The sequence below is a fragment of the Nomia melanderi genome, chromosome 1 (assembly GCF_051020985.1).
Source record: "Nomia melanderi isolate GNS246 chromosome 1, iyNomMela1, whole genome shotgun sequence".
In the NCBI taxonomy this organism is placed as follows: domain Eukaryota; kingdom Metazoa; phylum Arthropoda; class Insecta; order Hymenoptera; family Halictidae; genus Nomia; species Nomia melanderi.
The window spans coordinates 20,927,898-20,942,116 of NC_134999.1; the positions used below are offsets into that span (position 1 = coordinate 20,927,898).

At 45.7% G+C, this 14,219-nt stretch overlaps 2 protein-coding genes across 12 annotated transcripts in view; one reads left to right on the forward strand and one right to left on the reverse strand.

The window, feature by feature from the left end:
* Positions 1–5,751, forward strand: part of LOC116426755 (RNA-binding protein Musashi homolog 2) — a 188,148-nt gene extending 182,397 nt beyond the window's left edge. For 10 of the 11 annotated variants that reach the window (XR_012999535.1, XM_076371461.1, XM_076371444.1 and 7 more), the window contains one exon: positions 1–5,751. This exon is cut by the window's left edge. The gene's annotated coding sequence lies outside the window, so the exon portion shown is untranslated. The other variant, XR_012999537.1, reaches the window with a different exon arrangement.
* LOC143175014 (uncharacterized) overlaps positions 1–14,219 on the reverse strand; it is a 78,116-nt gene that overhangs the window by 61,083 nt on the left and 2,814 nt on the right. The window lies entirely within an intron of this gene.

Consider the following 14,219-nt stretch of genomic DNA (forward strand, 5'->3'; position numbering starts at 1 on the left):
ACCTGATTTCATACAGCAAAACTATGAAGTTGAATATTCACTATTTTAAATTAAACTTTGTATTGTAATGTGAAATATTTAAATAAAATAGCTTTGTTGCTTAATTTATCTGTGAATTATCGTTAAGTCAGTTTCAAACTATGTCGTCTTCATCTCATCAGACAATGTTCAAATATTTCTACTGAAAAACTTCCGAGTGCAAAGGGTTAAGCTGTAATTGAACGAACTGACGTCGACGTGAACCTCAAACTGAGAAACCAAGGGCACTATGGACCGCAAAGGGTTAACGCCGATCGTCGAATTCACCCCCGAACATCCCTCCCTCGTTTCCCCGAAGCTCCTCCAACGCCGACGAGGAAGCACCGACACCGAGCCTTGGAACTTTCGTTAGCGAGCGAGGTGTCATTCGCGTAACGAACGTTCGATTCGCGTTGGAGACGGGTACGTAGCGTGAGTCGCGAGTAGGTGCGGCTACTAACGAAACTCGATCGAGAGAAGCGAGCAGTGATGAAAACATCGACGGAACCGCAACGGAGGTGAGTGACAATAAACGGGAAGCGAACTTTCGCGTATTGTTCCAGCGACGATTCTAGTCTCTCCGGAGTCCCGCGCGACGCACGCGCGCACGGTGGCGTCAGCGAAGCGAGAAATCGAGCGGAGAGTCGGATCGATCGAGGAAAGCATCGGAAATCGCGGGATTTCCGCGGCGAACGAGCGAGCGTGCCTATACAGTTCGAGTACCTTGTACTAGAAATCGATCGCGTTTCACTTCCGATTCAAGTCAATTTCTAGATCTCTGCGTTAGGTGACCGAACATGTGATACGACATACATATGTAATGTATATATATATGTATATATATATAAAACACACGATTCCGTTTTCGCGAGCCAGCGCGAACGCCTGTGCTCCCGAGTCCCGTAGCTAACTTTCCTAGACGAGTCTTCGCGGGAGCGCGTCCCGTTGGTCTAAGGGTTGGCTTAGCGTACTCATTCACTTACTTACTTACTTAGTACTTCGATATCGAACCGTAGAAACGGGAAAGAGAGTTTCTCCGATCGCGAGCAAGTAATTATACAAAGTAGATCGTTCGTGTATGCGAAGAGACCGTAGGTTTCATTTGAGTTTGTAAGACATGCAGAGCGTAATACAGTTTTGTTTCACGTTCGATCCGTAATTTGACACGTTGCTGGTATATTCGTCTCCTTGTTCTCGACTTAGAATGGTTTGTTCCGTTGACTTTCCGTTGTTGGAACCCGACACGCGTAGAGAATCTTTGAGAAGCGCGCGCGGCTCGGCCGTCGTTCCGTCAGCTATCGAACGTTCCTTTGATTCGGTAGTTACAGAAAATCCGTTCGCCCCTTTCGGAACTCGTAGAGAACGTTGCTTCCAGTGTGTCTTAATAAAATCTACATCGAATTCCTCCGAGTCTCCTGAATGTACATTACACAGCCGACGGAACGAGCGCGACCGGCCCGCGGATGAAAATTTGAACCCCAGAGCTCCGTAACGAACCCAGACCCGAGAACCTTTGAATGAATTTGGAACTCTTCTTTGTTGTGTGCAGCATCGTAGAAACGTAGTAGACCAGTTTCCCCTTGTTTCTGACACTTAACGGCAGAGTTTGGTACGCTCTCCTAGACTAAAACATACATAGTGGCAGCTGACGTAATCATTGATGAGTTTCTTAGAAAGTCTGCGTAGACGGAGAGTAGCAGCGAGTGCGGGTGAATGAGAGTGGTGGAAACAAAGAGAGAAAGAGAGTGAGAGTGAGAGAGTGAGGTGTGTGATCCCGTGATTTTCGTCGAAGAGAATTTCGACGGTGGTTGAACCCGTAGGATGGAAAGAGAAGGAAGAAGGGGGACGCTGACGAGAGCCACCTCGCGCCCCGAGAGCATGCAACGAATTCCCAAGATTCCTGCGAGCGCGCCGATGACGCTCGATGTCGGCGAACGAAACGAAACGCGCGGAGCGGGAGAGAACCGGCGGCCGAGGCGAGCAACGATTAGAGACGCGCGCGGACGCGGAATCGTTGTCCTCTACTACTTCCGCCGGAGATCTTCGGGTCGATTTTCACGCGACGATGCGCGTGTCGCGGTAGACGTTGCTCTTTCGGAGACAGTTCATTCTTTGCCTCGATGTTATTAACACGTTGACTGCCAAGTGGACACGAGTATTTAAAATGTGCGTTCACGCGAAGCTATTCTCAAGATTGTTTGCAGTGTTAACACATTGAACACCGGCTAAACTTCAGCTACTAAAAACGCGAGCGTCGGTGATTATATCGATACACTTTTATACAGCGATTAAACCAAAATTTCTAACTTACGGAAGAGAATAAGGAATTTGACGTTGTGAATTTTACTTTGGATTTGTGTTATGCATATCTGAAATGATGCATGAACGTAGGATTAGCAATTAAACGATAGACTAAAATATCGCGGGGCCGATGTGCTAAGATATTAATCATTGAAGAAACAAATCGAAACTGTTTTGACTAGTTCTAGTGTTAACCCTTTGAACTCTGTAGGCTCCAATATTGCAGCAATTATAATATTACATATTTTAATGAATCTTAACCCATTGCTCTATGATTTACTTCTGAACCATAATCAATACAGCTACTTTATTGTTAATAATTAATTAGGAAAAGACACATATTCAGTGCTATTTCTATGTATATAATTAATCCGAACGTTACTGATTGATAACAGAAAAGTAATATGTAATTTATATTTTAGAAAATGAATAAGACTTAGATCTTTTAAATTCGGTTAAAATTTTCGTCACGAGTCTGACACGATATTGTAGGTCAAGGGGTTAAAGAAACTACCCTAAGATTCTTCGATTTTCCACACATCCAAATTTTGCGCTAAGGAGGAAAATAAAAGATCGAAGAGATATAGCATTTTTCATTTTTGCTAGGGGTACTATAAAAACTAGTTGCAGTTGCTGATAGATTACAAAACAGCCTGGAGTGCTAAGGGTTAACAAAGCAGAGTAAGAAGAGTAAGGAGTCAAGATTCTTCGTAACGGTTATCTTTCTTATATCGTACATCCGATAATTCATTTCGTTCGATGCGTCAAAATTAACGTTCAAGTTCAAAACAACAGTGTCACCGAAGCTCGAGTAACGTGGCAGTCAAAGTGTTAAATATTAAACTGCAGATCTTAACCGGTTAACTGTGTTTGACGAGTGTACTATTAATGGTGCTAACTTTCTCAACGATGGATTATTTATTTTTCGAGACAAACATGTAACGCTTCTTCGTTTCGCTTTAGCTTTTCGTGAGGATATATTTTAACTGCATTCGGCCTGCATTTAACGAATATATATGAGAGATTTTTCAAACTAAATCCCACACTTAACTGGTTAATAGAGATACAAACTCTTCATGCGGTAGATCCTTCTCTAAAGAAACACCATAAACAGCTCTAAAGTTCGGATATTACAGTTCTCCGTTCCTTCCTCGCAAGTCTGCACTTTCTAGTTTCCCACGAGAAACCCGCAGCCCGATTATTAGATATAATAAACCTAGATACACTCTCGGAGGTCGCATTACCGCGAGATTCTAGCGATCAATCCAGTATCCGAGTGCAAAGTCTGCGCTATCGCGTCACGAGTTTCCGCGGAATGGATTGCAGAGCTTCTGAATTGCGTATAATGAGGCGATTATCTCGATACGTGCATCGTCGTGCGAGACCGGGCACGCCCAATTTTTCCTGCCCGTCGATCGACTGCGATCTGGCCTAGTTCGAGCAACGGCGAGCCGAAGTAGCAACGCCGACCTACGTTCCGAGATATCGATCGGCAACCACGAAAGTTCGCTCGGACGAACTTCGGCCGCTCGCTGTCCTCCTCGAGAACCGATCGTCCCGAAGAGGAACGCCGACGAGGAATCGTTCGTGAATCGGCGACGCGTGGCCCAACGAACGACAGCTGAAGGGCAATTCTGGCGTGCGCCTGTGTTTTCGATTGTTCGCCATGGTACGCCGAATCTTGGAGGGAGGAAATCGTTTTGCAAGGAGGAACGAGGACCAGGCGAACGATCGGAAGAAGACATTTCCTCGACGAATTCCCGGCCGCGGCGGGCGTATTTTGTTACGTGTAGCGTTCGGCGATTAATCGAGCATTACCTCAGGTATCAGGTGACCGTCGCTGGTGTCTTTCAACGAAAAATCGAGAACAGCGTTTAACACGTTGAATGCCGCGCGATTTCATAGTATAAAATACTTGAAACGAAAAGAATATGATAGTAAATCATTTGATTGAATTTCATTGTTACTATTGCAGGTTCGTCTAGCTGAATGTCACCACATTGGTTATCGTTATTTATAATATTGAAATGTTTTCGAATAATCACGGTTTAATTCAGTGAACTGTAGTAATTCGATTTGAGTCACCGGTGACCCCCATAGCATTCAACGTGTTAACGCTGAGCGATCCTTGACACGTTGGCGATCGCTTTGAGATCGGCGATGGACGGCGAAAGCAGTCGAGATTTCGTTTCATCGGAATACAATTATATTCTTTTGTTTGTAATCCTAATATAACGGATGGACATTCATAATAAAAATTCGTGCGAACGTTTCTTCCATTTCCAAGATAATAGAAATGAAAATCAACAGTCCGAAGGAAGATAGATGATAACGCATTGATCGCCGGCCGATTTTTAGTCTATCGTTTAATTGCTAATCCTACGTTCGTGTAACATTTCAGATATGTATAACACAAATCCAAAGTAAAATTCACAAAGTCAAATTCCTTATTCTCTTCCGTGAGTTAGAAATTTTGGTTTGATCGATGTTTAAAAGTGTATCGATATAATCACCGACGCTCGCGTTCTTAGTAGCTGAAATTTAGCCGGCGTTCAACGTGTTAATTCGATTCTACGAGCCGATACACAGGCAGTATAACGAAAAACGCTCGCCACTTGATCCACGTGTCTCATTGCAATTGCTGTCAACCGATTCGGCGATCAGCGCGTCAACGCGTCGAAGATTCCTCCGGTTGAGCCCGCGCGCGATCAGCGTTCTTTCCTCCATGTTCCACGGAGTACAAAGTCTGTACATATTGTAAGTGTCTCGTCACTATCGTTACCGTTAATGTACCTACGTGTAAGCAGCGTTACCAGTAGACTGCGGATTTTGTGCATTTAGCAGCGAGTAGAAGCGTCTAACAGCGAGAACATAGACAGTTCCACGCGATCTCCTTTTTCTATCGTTCCCCGAGCACCGCGACGAGAAACAGGGAGTCCCCGAGCAAAACGGAGCGAACGTTTCTAGAAAAATTCGCAGTTCGTCGAGACGCACTCGCGAGATTTCTAATTCTAGTCCAGCCTCTAGTCGCGTCGAGAGCCGCGCGCCTAGGAACAAGCCAGCCGCCGGCGGAGGTCAAGGGTGCGCCTCCTTTTCCGTGATTCGCCAATGGAAGCTCGGCCCGGGAAACCGGAAACCTGCGATATTATCGCGTTCGGCGTGGATTGCGAGGACCGAAGAGGGAGCAGCGGATGAACCTCTTCTGGACGAAGGAGCTCGATCAAAGGAGAAAGAGGAGAAAGAGGAAGGATGCCGGACCTCTCCCAAGGAACCCGGAACCGGAAATTAGCGGGTTTCTCGATCGCCGAACACTCGTATCGTTCCGCAACGATTCCTCGGTACCACCCTCGTTCTTCTCGCCCCTAGCGATAACCAGAATTTTAATTTATTATTCTTACCACCGTTATTATATGCATTCGAATCTGTAAAGCAGTCTGTCTTGTGTCGCAACCCGAGCCCCGTCTTCCTTCCGCGTAGAATCTGTCCCCGATCTACGCTCGGGAAACCAGATTTCCCGTCTAAATAGAAACGACTCGAGATAGGGAGACGCTACGCGGAGCGTTTAGCCCGGCGGCGTTCGGGGGTTCCGCGGTTGATCCGTCTGCGGCTGAACGGACAGAGACGGAGAGAAGGGAAGAAAGGAAATCGATATCGGGACCCCCCCAAGGGCACGCGTTATGTACGCCCCTGTCGGGTAAATTGCGGCCGCCCTGGGAAAAAAGCCAGCCCGGAAATTTCGTCGTATCGTTTCCCCGATCCCGCCTCGAGAAATATTAGGAAGTATCCCGTGGCGTGTGTCCGACCGCCGCAGCCGCGCTCTTACGGGGGGAATTGATTTTCCTCCCGTGTGCCGCACGGAACGAACGTCTGCCGTAAGTTCCTCTTCGGCTGGAGCTTTCCGAAAGCTGCCCCTCGGTTCTCCTCGAGGCGCAACGCCGTGCGCGTCGGGTAGCCTCTAATAATCGAACTGCCGGCAGTCAAATTTTACCGTTTCCTCTGGAGACTTTGGGAAACACTTTAGAGAATTTTCCGAGTTCGGGCTAACGGCGTTTACTTTTCTTGAATTTGGATTAACACTATTCCCACCGCGCAACTTATATTTTCTAATATAGAATGAAGATAATAAATAATAAGAAAAGGTGTGAATATTGAAAAATGTTTTATACATATTCTAGGAAAAGTCGTGAAGTATAGAGGCGATTCAATTGCGTTGTCTATAGGAAATTCTAATCGAAATTTTAAATACAGTCGTTTGACTGGTCGCGGTGGGAATAGTGTTAAATATTAGTTTCGTGTTATCGATCGTTTACCTCTGGAACAAGCGGAGACGGAGGAATTAACCGTTCGAGTGGCAAGCGTTCGGTGTACTAAAAGCAGCCTATCGGTTAGAATCAAATGAAGTTTACTTATTCGTCTTGCTAATTAGTTACACTTGTTATTGACTGCTTAGAAATAGAATCGCGCTGTTTCGATTTGTTTGCGTGAAAACGGAATAGAAACCGTGAATAGAAAGCGAAGTCTCGTGCCACTCAGGCGGTCAACTTCCTTTTCCTAATGAATCATTAACGATGAAGTAGCTTCGTCGAGTTGAGTTTCGGAAGAAGTCAGGACAAGGGGTGAGATCCACAGAACAACGTCAGAATTCGATTACCAGCCGAAGCGTTACAGCGAAAGAGCGTCTAACACGTCGGAGCAAGCTACGTTAACGCCAAATTCGCAAATATTTATTCTACACATTGTTCCATCGCTCCTAGAAGACTACATATTCGTTCCTATAGCTCGCAGAATTTAGATTTTCAAAATTAGAGAATCACAATGCATATTCGCGTAATTTCACCAATGAAAATCGACTCGAATCGTTACGAGATAATGTCTGAACTATCTTAACCCATTCGCTGCCAAGACGAGTATACTCGTCCTACTTTCAATATGTTACATACACGCTTCTGAATCAGCAAATTTCGAGTCCCGTTGCCTTCCCATTGCCAACGACCAGTACACTCGTCTTTGATTTTACGCGTGTAAATGATTATGTGCGATAATACATGTGCTTTCACCAAGAAATAACAGAACTTCGGTAAACAATACCACTCAAAACATAAATGGCAATGGGAATAGCTTCATACAATATAGGCTTGGCAGCTAATGGGTTAACAAGTATGAACGCGGCCTAAAGGACACCGCGACGGCGAAACGATGCCCCGTAATTCGATAGCATAAGTTCGCTCAGGGCATTTATATCCTCCCCCTTTTATATCCCGCTCCATCGGGTAATATCGCAGCGACGCGATACTCGGAGAAGACGGCCCACCATATTTTCACCCCGAAGATGCGAGCCGGGGGATTGCGAGAGACATTTGCACGCGCCCTCCCTTTCGATGGTGTATCGCGCGCTCTCACCCCTCGGACGGGACATGGGGCTTTCGCGCGCGACACGGGAGCCGGCGCTGGGAAATGGATATATTAGACTGCCGGTCGCGAGTAGATCGCGAAAATTCTAGCTTCGAAACCAGAGCAACTGCTACCGAATAATATTTAACCCTTTGCACTCGACGACATTTTCCAGTATAAACGTACATTATTTTCTGACGGAGTATCGTGACTCTTGGTGATTTCCTTTGAAACAAGTCGATCTGGAGTCGATGCGGTTAAGTCTAGACGAATTGAGAGAACGTTTCGGCTACTGAAATTTTTGTACTATATATTCGGGAGTTATAGGAGAAAGTGATTTCTGATGTAAGGAACGAAGACACGGGTGAATCTTTGATTCAGTGAAATTGAATTTATATCTGAATCTTTGATCCAGTGAATTGTTATTTATATATTAACCCTTAGCACTCCAGGTTGTTTTGTAATCTATCAGCTAACTACTTTTTATAATATTCCTGGCGAAAATGAGGAATGCTATAACATTTCCTCGATCTGTTATTTTCCTTGGTACAAAATTTGGATGTGCGAAAAATCGAAGAATTTCAGGGTAGTTTCTTTAAGATTCATTAAAATATTTAATATAACCGGTGCAATATTGGAGCCTACAGAGTTCAAAGGGTTAACCGTATTATTTGGAACTTACATAGTCTTGCATAAATTCAGAATTGTTTTATTTCTGCTTCATGCGCCGGTACCTTATTCATCCTTTCATGTTGAATTTTCAATTTGATAATCTTACATTCAATCAAACGACCATTGAGTCACCTCACGAGTGCAGAGGGTTAGAACATTCAATACCCGTGAAATCGTGGGCTCCGTAAATCTACTGTCAACGAGTGCAGTTGACGAGGTAATTACCAAGATTGCATCGGAACGGATTCACGGGTCGCAGAAGGGTTGTTCCAACGTGCCCGACAAGCGGCCTCGCGAGCGAAGGTAATCGGAAACGGAGGAAAAGTTCCTCGTTGTCCCGTTAAGCGTAATTGACGCGCGAGGGGCGGGCAGCGTTTCGTGCGCGGCGTGCCGAAAGCTATAAATAAAGCATGGAGGTCAGCGATGCGGCCGAAGAAAGGAAAAAAGGAGGAAGAGGTGGGCGCGCGTGGAGAACGCAAAGGACAAGGGGTGGAAACGTTCCCTCGGACGGCGAACCCTCCGTTTCCCTCGTGCCTCCTCGCGATCCCAACTTCCGGCGTTCCTCCGTGCGTCGGAGGAAAAGGCGCGCGTCACGGAACGCGGTCACGCGAACCCACGATCGCTGCTAAACGTATTTCTCCCTTTTCTTATTTATTTACCGCCCGCGCGCGCGGCGGGAAAAGCGGATCCACGACGGGGGAAACTTCGCTGCGAACTTGTACGCGCCGTGGATTACCGGCGTCAAGGTAAGTGAAGATTCCATTACGTTTCTCCGCGCGGCAACACGCTAAGGGCGGAGGTCTCGCCTCGCTTTCGATTTTGCGTAAGTGAGCAAACTTGCACGTAAACAACGGACGTAACAAACTCCTTCATTCGTGATAATTGGAGGGAAGTGAATCGAAGGAAATGAGCAGGTTTCTTAATATCATACGATTGATTAAATGATATAAGTATTGAAAATTCAGCGGATTTTAACCCTTTGCTAGGGAGTTTCTCGCTAGAAATATTTAACATTTTTCGACAAGACGAAGACGATGTTCTTTGACACTAACTCACAGGGAATCACAAGTACATTGAGGAACACAGCTATTTTGTTCGAATATTTCATATATCGGGTCATTGTACAAAGTTAAACGTTACATATAGATTTTATAGTTTTACTGTGTCAAATTTAGTGGTGACTGAGAGTCACCTCTCGAGTGCACAGGGTTAAAAACTCTGGCTTCTATTGTTTATGTAGAGAAGCTTGCTAAATAACGAAAGAAGCGAATAAAAAGGCATTGGTTAGGAAAAGTGGGAGATCTCCATCGGCTAGGTGTTAACCGTTCGAGTGCCACGGGTTTTCCACAGAAGCTTCAGCTCGGAAACTGAAGCGACGCTTCTCTATTTCGAGAATAATTAGGACGGATAAACGGAGTTTGATTCTACGAACCGATAAGCTGGCACTTTTAGACAGCGCAACGGAGAACGCTTGCCACCCGAACGGTTCAGGAAGAAAAATAAGAAGCAATTACGCGGGGAACGTGTTCGCCGGGAGGATAAGTGGCGAGAACGGCGTCCAAAGATGCAGCAGGCCGGCTCGGAGGTTCCTCTGAATTGTCCGAAATAAAAAGTTCGATCGGTCGATCGTTGCGGGGTATTTTTATCTTGGCCTGTCCGTGCCTTAGCTTGGGCATAAAATTGCATTACTTAAGCGAACCGGTGACCGTAAGTAGCCTCCGTTCGCGGGCCGGTATTAGCTTAAGGGGAAGTGGAGCGATTCATAAGGGTGGCTGGCCACCCCCTTTCGCGCGATTTATCGCAGTTTTACTGCCAGTCGCGAGCCATTCGCCGCAGATTCCGCGCCGTTTCATCGCGAGTCGCTCGCGACGTGTTCGACGCACAACCGCGACGAAAGAGGAGCGTCCTGTTTCGAGACGAAGTCGAATTGCATTGATCTTCGGTTCTTAATGCGTTAAGCGCTACGAAGATCTTGGCTGTTCCTCCGTAGAGTTATTCCGTTGTAGCAAAGAAATGCAATTATTAATTATTCGCCGTTGCAATCCTTGCAGCGCGCTATTATCAACTTACGTTATTAACCCTTAGCAGTCCTATCTCGAGTCAGACTCTACATTCTATTTTACTGCAATCTCTACCTTTTAACAATTTTTTCTATATTTGTAGCATCACAATTGTACCATTTAAAGGTAACATTTTAACTCCAAAATATTCTTGAATAAATAAATAGAGCGTCATATTAAGCTGTAATCGAATGAACTAACGTCGACGTGAACCTCAAAGTGAGAAACCAAGAGCACTTCGGACCGCGAAGGGTTAACCATCGGTTATCTTGCACGATACGATTGTTTCCAAGTAACTGAGAAGCGTCATTAACACATTGCGTACCGGTAACGAGAAATCTCGTTTTTATATAAAGACACTTAGCTATGCAACTTCGCTAATTACCACAGCATTGAAAAAATTTAAAATTCGAATTGATTATCTATTTAAAATATATTACATAACAATATGATATCTGAGTTTTTCTATGTATAGTGATATAAGTTGTCCTCAGTGAAAATTGCTATCCGCACAACTCAGTTTTCTAAAAATTAGCCGGTACGCAATGTGTTAACTGACACGGCGCTTAACGCGTTCACCTTCCTCGTTCTACCGATTCTCGTCGTTCGTCAAACCGTGCACCACGTCCCCCGCCGCGTTTGCCCGTCGAAGAAGCGAAAATGTATCGTCCGTGGACAGCACGTCGCGAGCATCGATCCGTTTGCACGTCAAACAGCGCGCGGCAGGAAAAAATGAATACACGTCCGAGGGATCGTCGGGGAAACGAGGGAGGCGCGATATTCATTTAAGGAACGCCCGTAATTTCGGGGCGAGTCCCGGGGAGCGACACACGGCCACCTAATATTCCGTGAACGTCGGTCCGGGGAGCTTTCCGTGGATTCCTTTATCACTTTGCCGGCCGCGAAGTATTCAATATAACCGGCTGCATTATGTAGCGAGTTGGACAAGCTCTTCTCCGCGGCGGGCTGGGCCGGGAAGCGCGGCGGAAGCCGGGGGAAAAAAGTTGAGCGAGTAAAGTACACCGGTTGCTCGGCTCGCATTTCAACTAGCGAAAGCCACGGAGGCCCGTGGCGGTTTGCCTGCGCTCTCCCTCTGGCCCCACGTGGTTCCCGGCGTCGACGGCCGACGGACGACGGGAGGAACGCAGAGATACGGAGTAATAAAGCGTCGCGCGCGAGAATGCCGGGACGATAAGGCCGTTTTCATGCGACCGACGTCGGACGTAAAATTTTATTCGGGTAACGAGTGATAAATGGTTAATCGCTGATCGGTTATCTTCTGTCCGATTTTCTATTCGATTAGTTCACCTTCGTACGGGAAACGTTGATCGTTGCAGTGATCGTTTATTTCGCATTTGCAGATTTCGTTGATAGCTACAACTGCGCGATTTGACCTATCGCCTTTCGTTCTAGGAGCAATGTCTTTACACAATTTTCAAGCTGAACTAAATAGAGTGAGAGAAACTAGTTAAGTCGAGACGAGAAAAATTGAGGAAATTAACCCTTTGCACTCCAGAGGCGCCTCTAAGTCACCAAATGATTCGACACGGCGAAACTGTAAACTTTGATGTTTAATATCAAACTTTGTATAATGCATCGATGTACGAGATATTGAAAGAAAATAGTTCTCTTCCTCGATGCATGTGAGATTTCTTAATTCAATCTAAGAAAATGTCGTCTGCATCTCATTAGAAAATATTGAATATTTCCGGTGGAAAACTTCTGGAGTGCGAAGGGTTAATGTTTGGCTTCTGAAGTTACTGTGCAACGTATTCGGAAGTTACAAAGAAGAAGGGCTTTCCGATTTAGAAGAAACGGAGGGGATTTAAGATTCTATCCAGTCGACCGGCGGATTTCCACGGGACTCGTTAAAAGTCTAACCGATCGGAACTAGTTTACGATTTAATTCCGCGTTCGATCGTTTCCCTGCGGTGGCCGGGAACGGTTTGTCGCGCGTGGGAGGCGGCGTTTATTTTTCAAACATTTAGGGGGCGGATAGGCGAATCGTGACGGGACAGCGGCTGCAGTGGTCGTCGTTTGCCATCCGTTTCCACGGCGAAATGCACATTCGCAGTAACTCGTTTCAGACTGCTGATAAATAGTTCACTCGTTTCGCCGTAGTCGAGACGACGGGCTCGAGAAAGAGGAAAGAAAGGCCGAGAGACACTCCGCTCGAGTGCGCCCAGCGTAAAGGACGAGCGACCCGGTAAAGAGATACGGAGCTTGAATCTTTGATGTCCTCGGGCCGTGGCTGACTGCCGTCGCGCGAGACGCTGTTATTCTTTCCGCGTTTGTGCGCCGGGGACGCCATCTTGTCGGGGCCGGCCCGTTCGCCCGCGATTCCACGCGTTGCTACGCCGTTACGAGCTAATCGGGGAATCGAATAACTTCGGTTCTTCGTTTATGTGTTTTAACCAGTTAACTGTGGAATTTAGTTGGGAAAACCTCTCGTTCTGCGCGCAATAAAATCGAAAAATGGTGCGTGTACTCGTCGAGCGCAAGACGAGTGCGCGTAGAGTATATTTCAATGAAAGATCACAGCGAAATAAAGAAGAATTACATGTTTATGTGAAAAAATATAGAATTCATCGGTAAAGAACTAGTGTCATGTCAAGCTTTACGATGACGTGTATACTCGTCAAACACAGTTAACTGGTTAACCCTTCGCGGACGAATGTCGACATTTCGGCGAGATGAAACGTTCATATTTGAAAAACTAAGTCGCAGGCAAATGATTTAATTACTCGGATAGCGAGAGATTAGTATGTAGTTCCTGTTTTTTATTATTTAAGCAATCAATATATAATTTAGCTTCATCCGTTGAAGGTTTTCTACCTTTCAAAGAATTCCGCAAAGGGTTAATGCAACTCGTTAGTTGCGAAGAACGTAATGCGTATCTCATTGCGAAATGATTATCTCTATTGAAAACCTCTCGAGAGCAAAGCGTTAACTCTTACGGTTTCTATTCACGTATCGAGGGAACTCTATTGTAACTTTATTTCGTAATACGTTCCATTTGGAATTTAGTACGCTAAGGGTTGAGCTGGATGTCCATTCCACAACGTAATCGACGCGAGTTGCTCTCGAGATCGATCCTTGCAATTAGACGTTACGTCGAGAGCGACTCTCTAAGATGTTGATCTCACCGTCGCTCTCGACAGAGTATCCGCTCGGAAAAAATGCTGTCGAACGCTCGCGATAGTTTTCCCCTCGAACGGACGCTCGACTTTAAACCGTGAAAACTCGGAGAAAGAAGAAAAGCGAACGTCGACGGCCTCGAGGACTCGTTTGCCACGCGGAGCGGGAAATTAATTGGGAGGAAAAGGAATTAGGACTTCCAGGCTTGATTCCCCTTCCAGCTCGTTCCATTTCTCGCGCTCGTTCTCGCGGAAACAAGGTGGGGGCGCCATGGGACTCGGAAGATTCTCTAGCATCCCAGCAAACAAACAACCCTAAGAAAAGATTTCGACGAAATGAACCAACGTAATCGTCGAAGGTACTTTATGAGTTAGTATAATTTCGTGCATCTGTACATCTTCTGTTTCCCTCTGTTTTCCTGATTCTTTGGATTTGTATTCCAACCGATTCTCCCATGAAACGAATAAATAACGCTTTAACCGAATGGTTCTCCAATATTTCATCTGTGTCCCTTCAATTGCCTACCTTCAGTTGAGTCGCTCAGAAGCCAATATGTGCATTCTAATCAAATAAACAATGTTCTTTCTAATTCAAGAATTTACTCGCGAGTATCTTTCCTAGTTGAGAAAGCCCTACTTT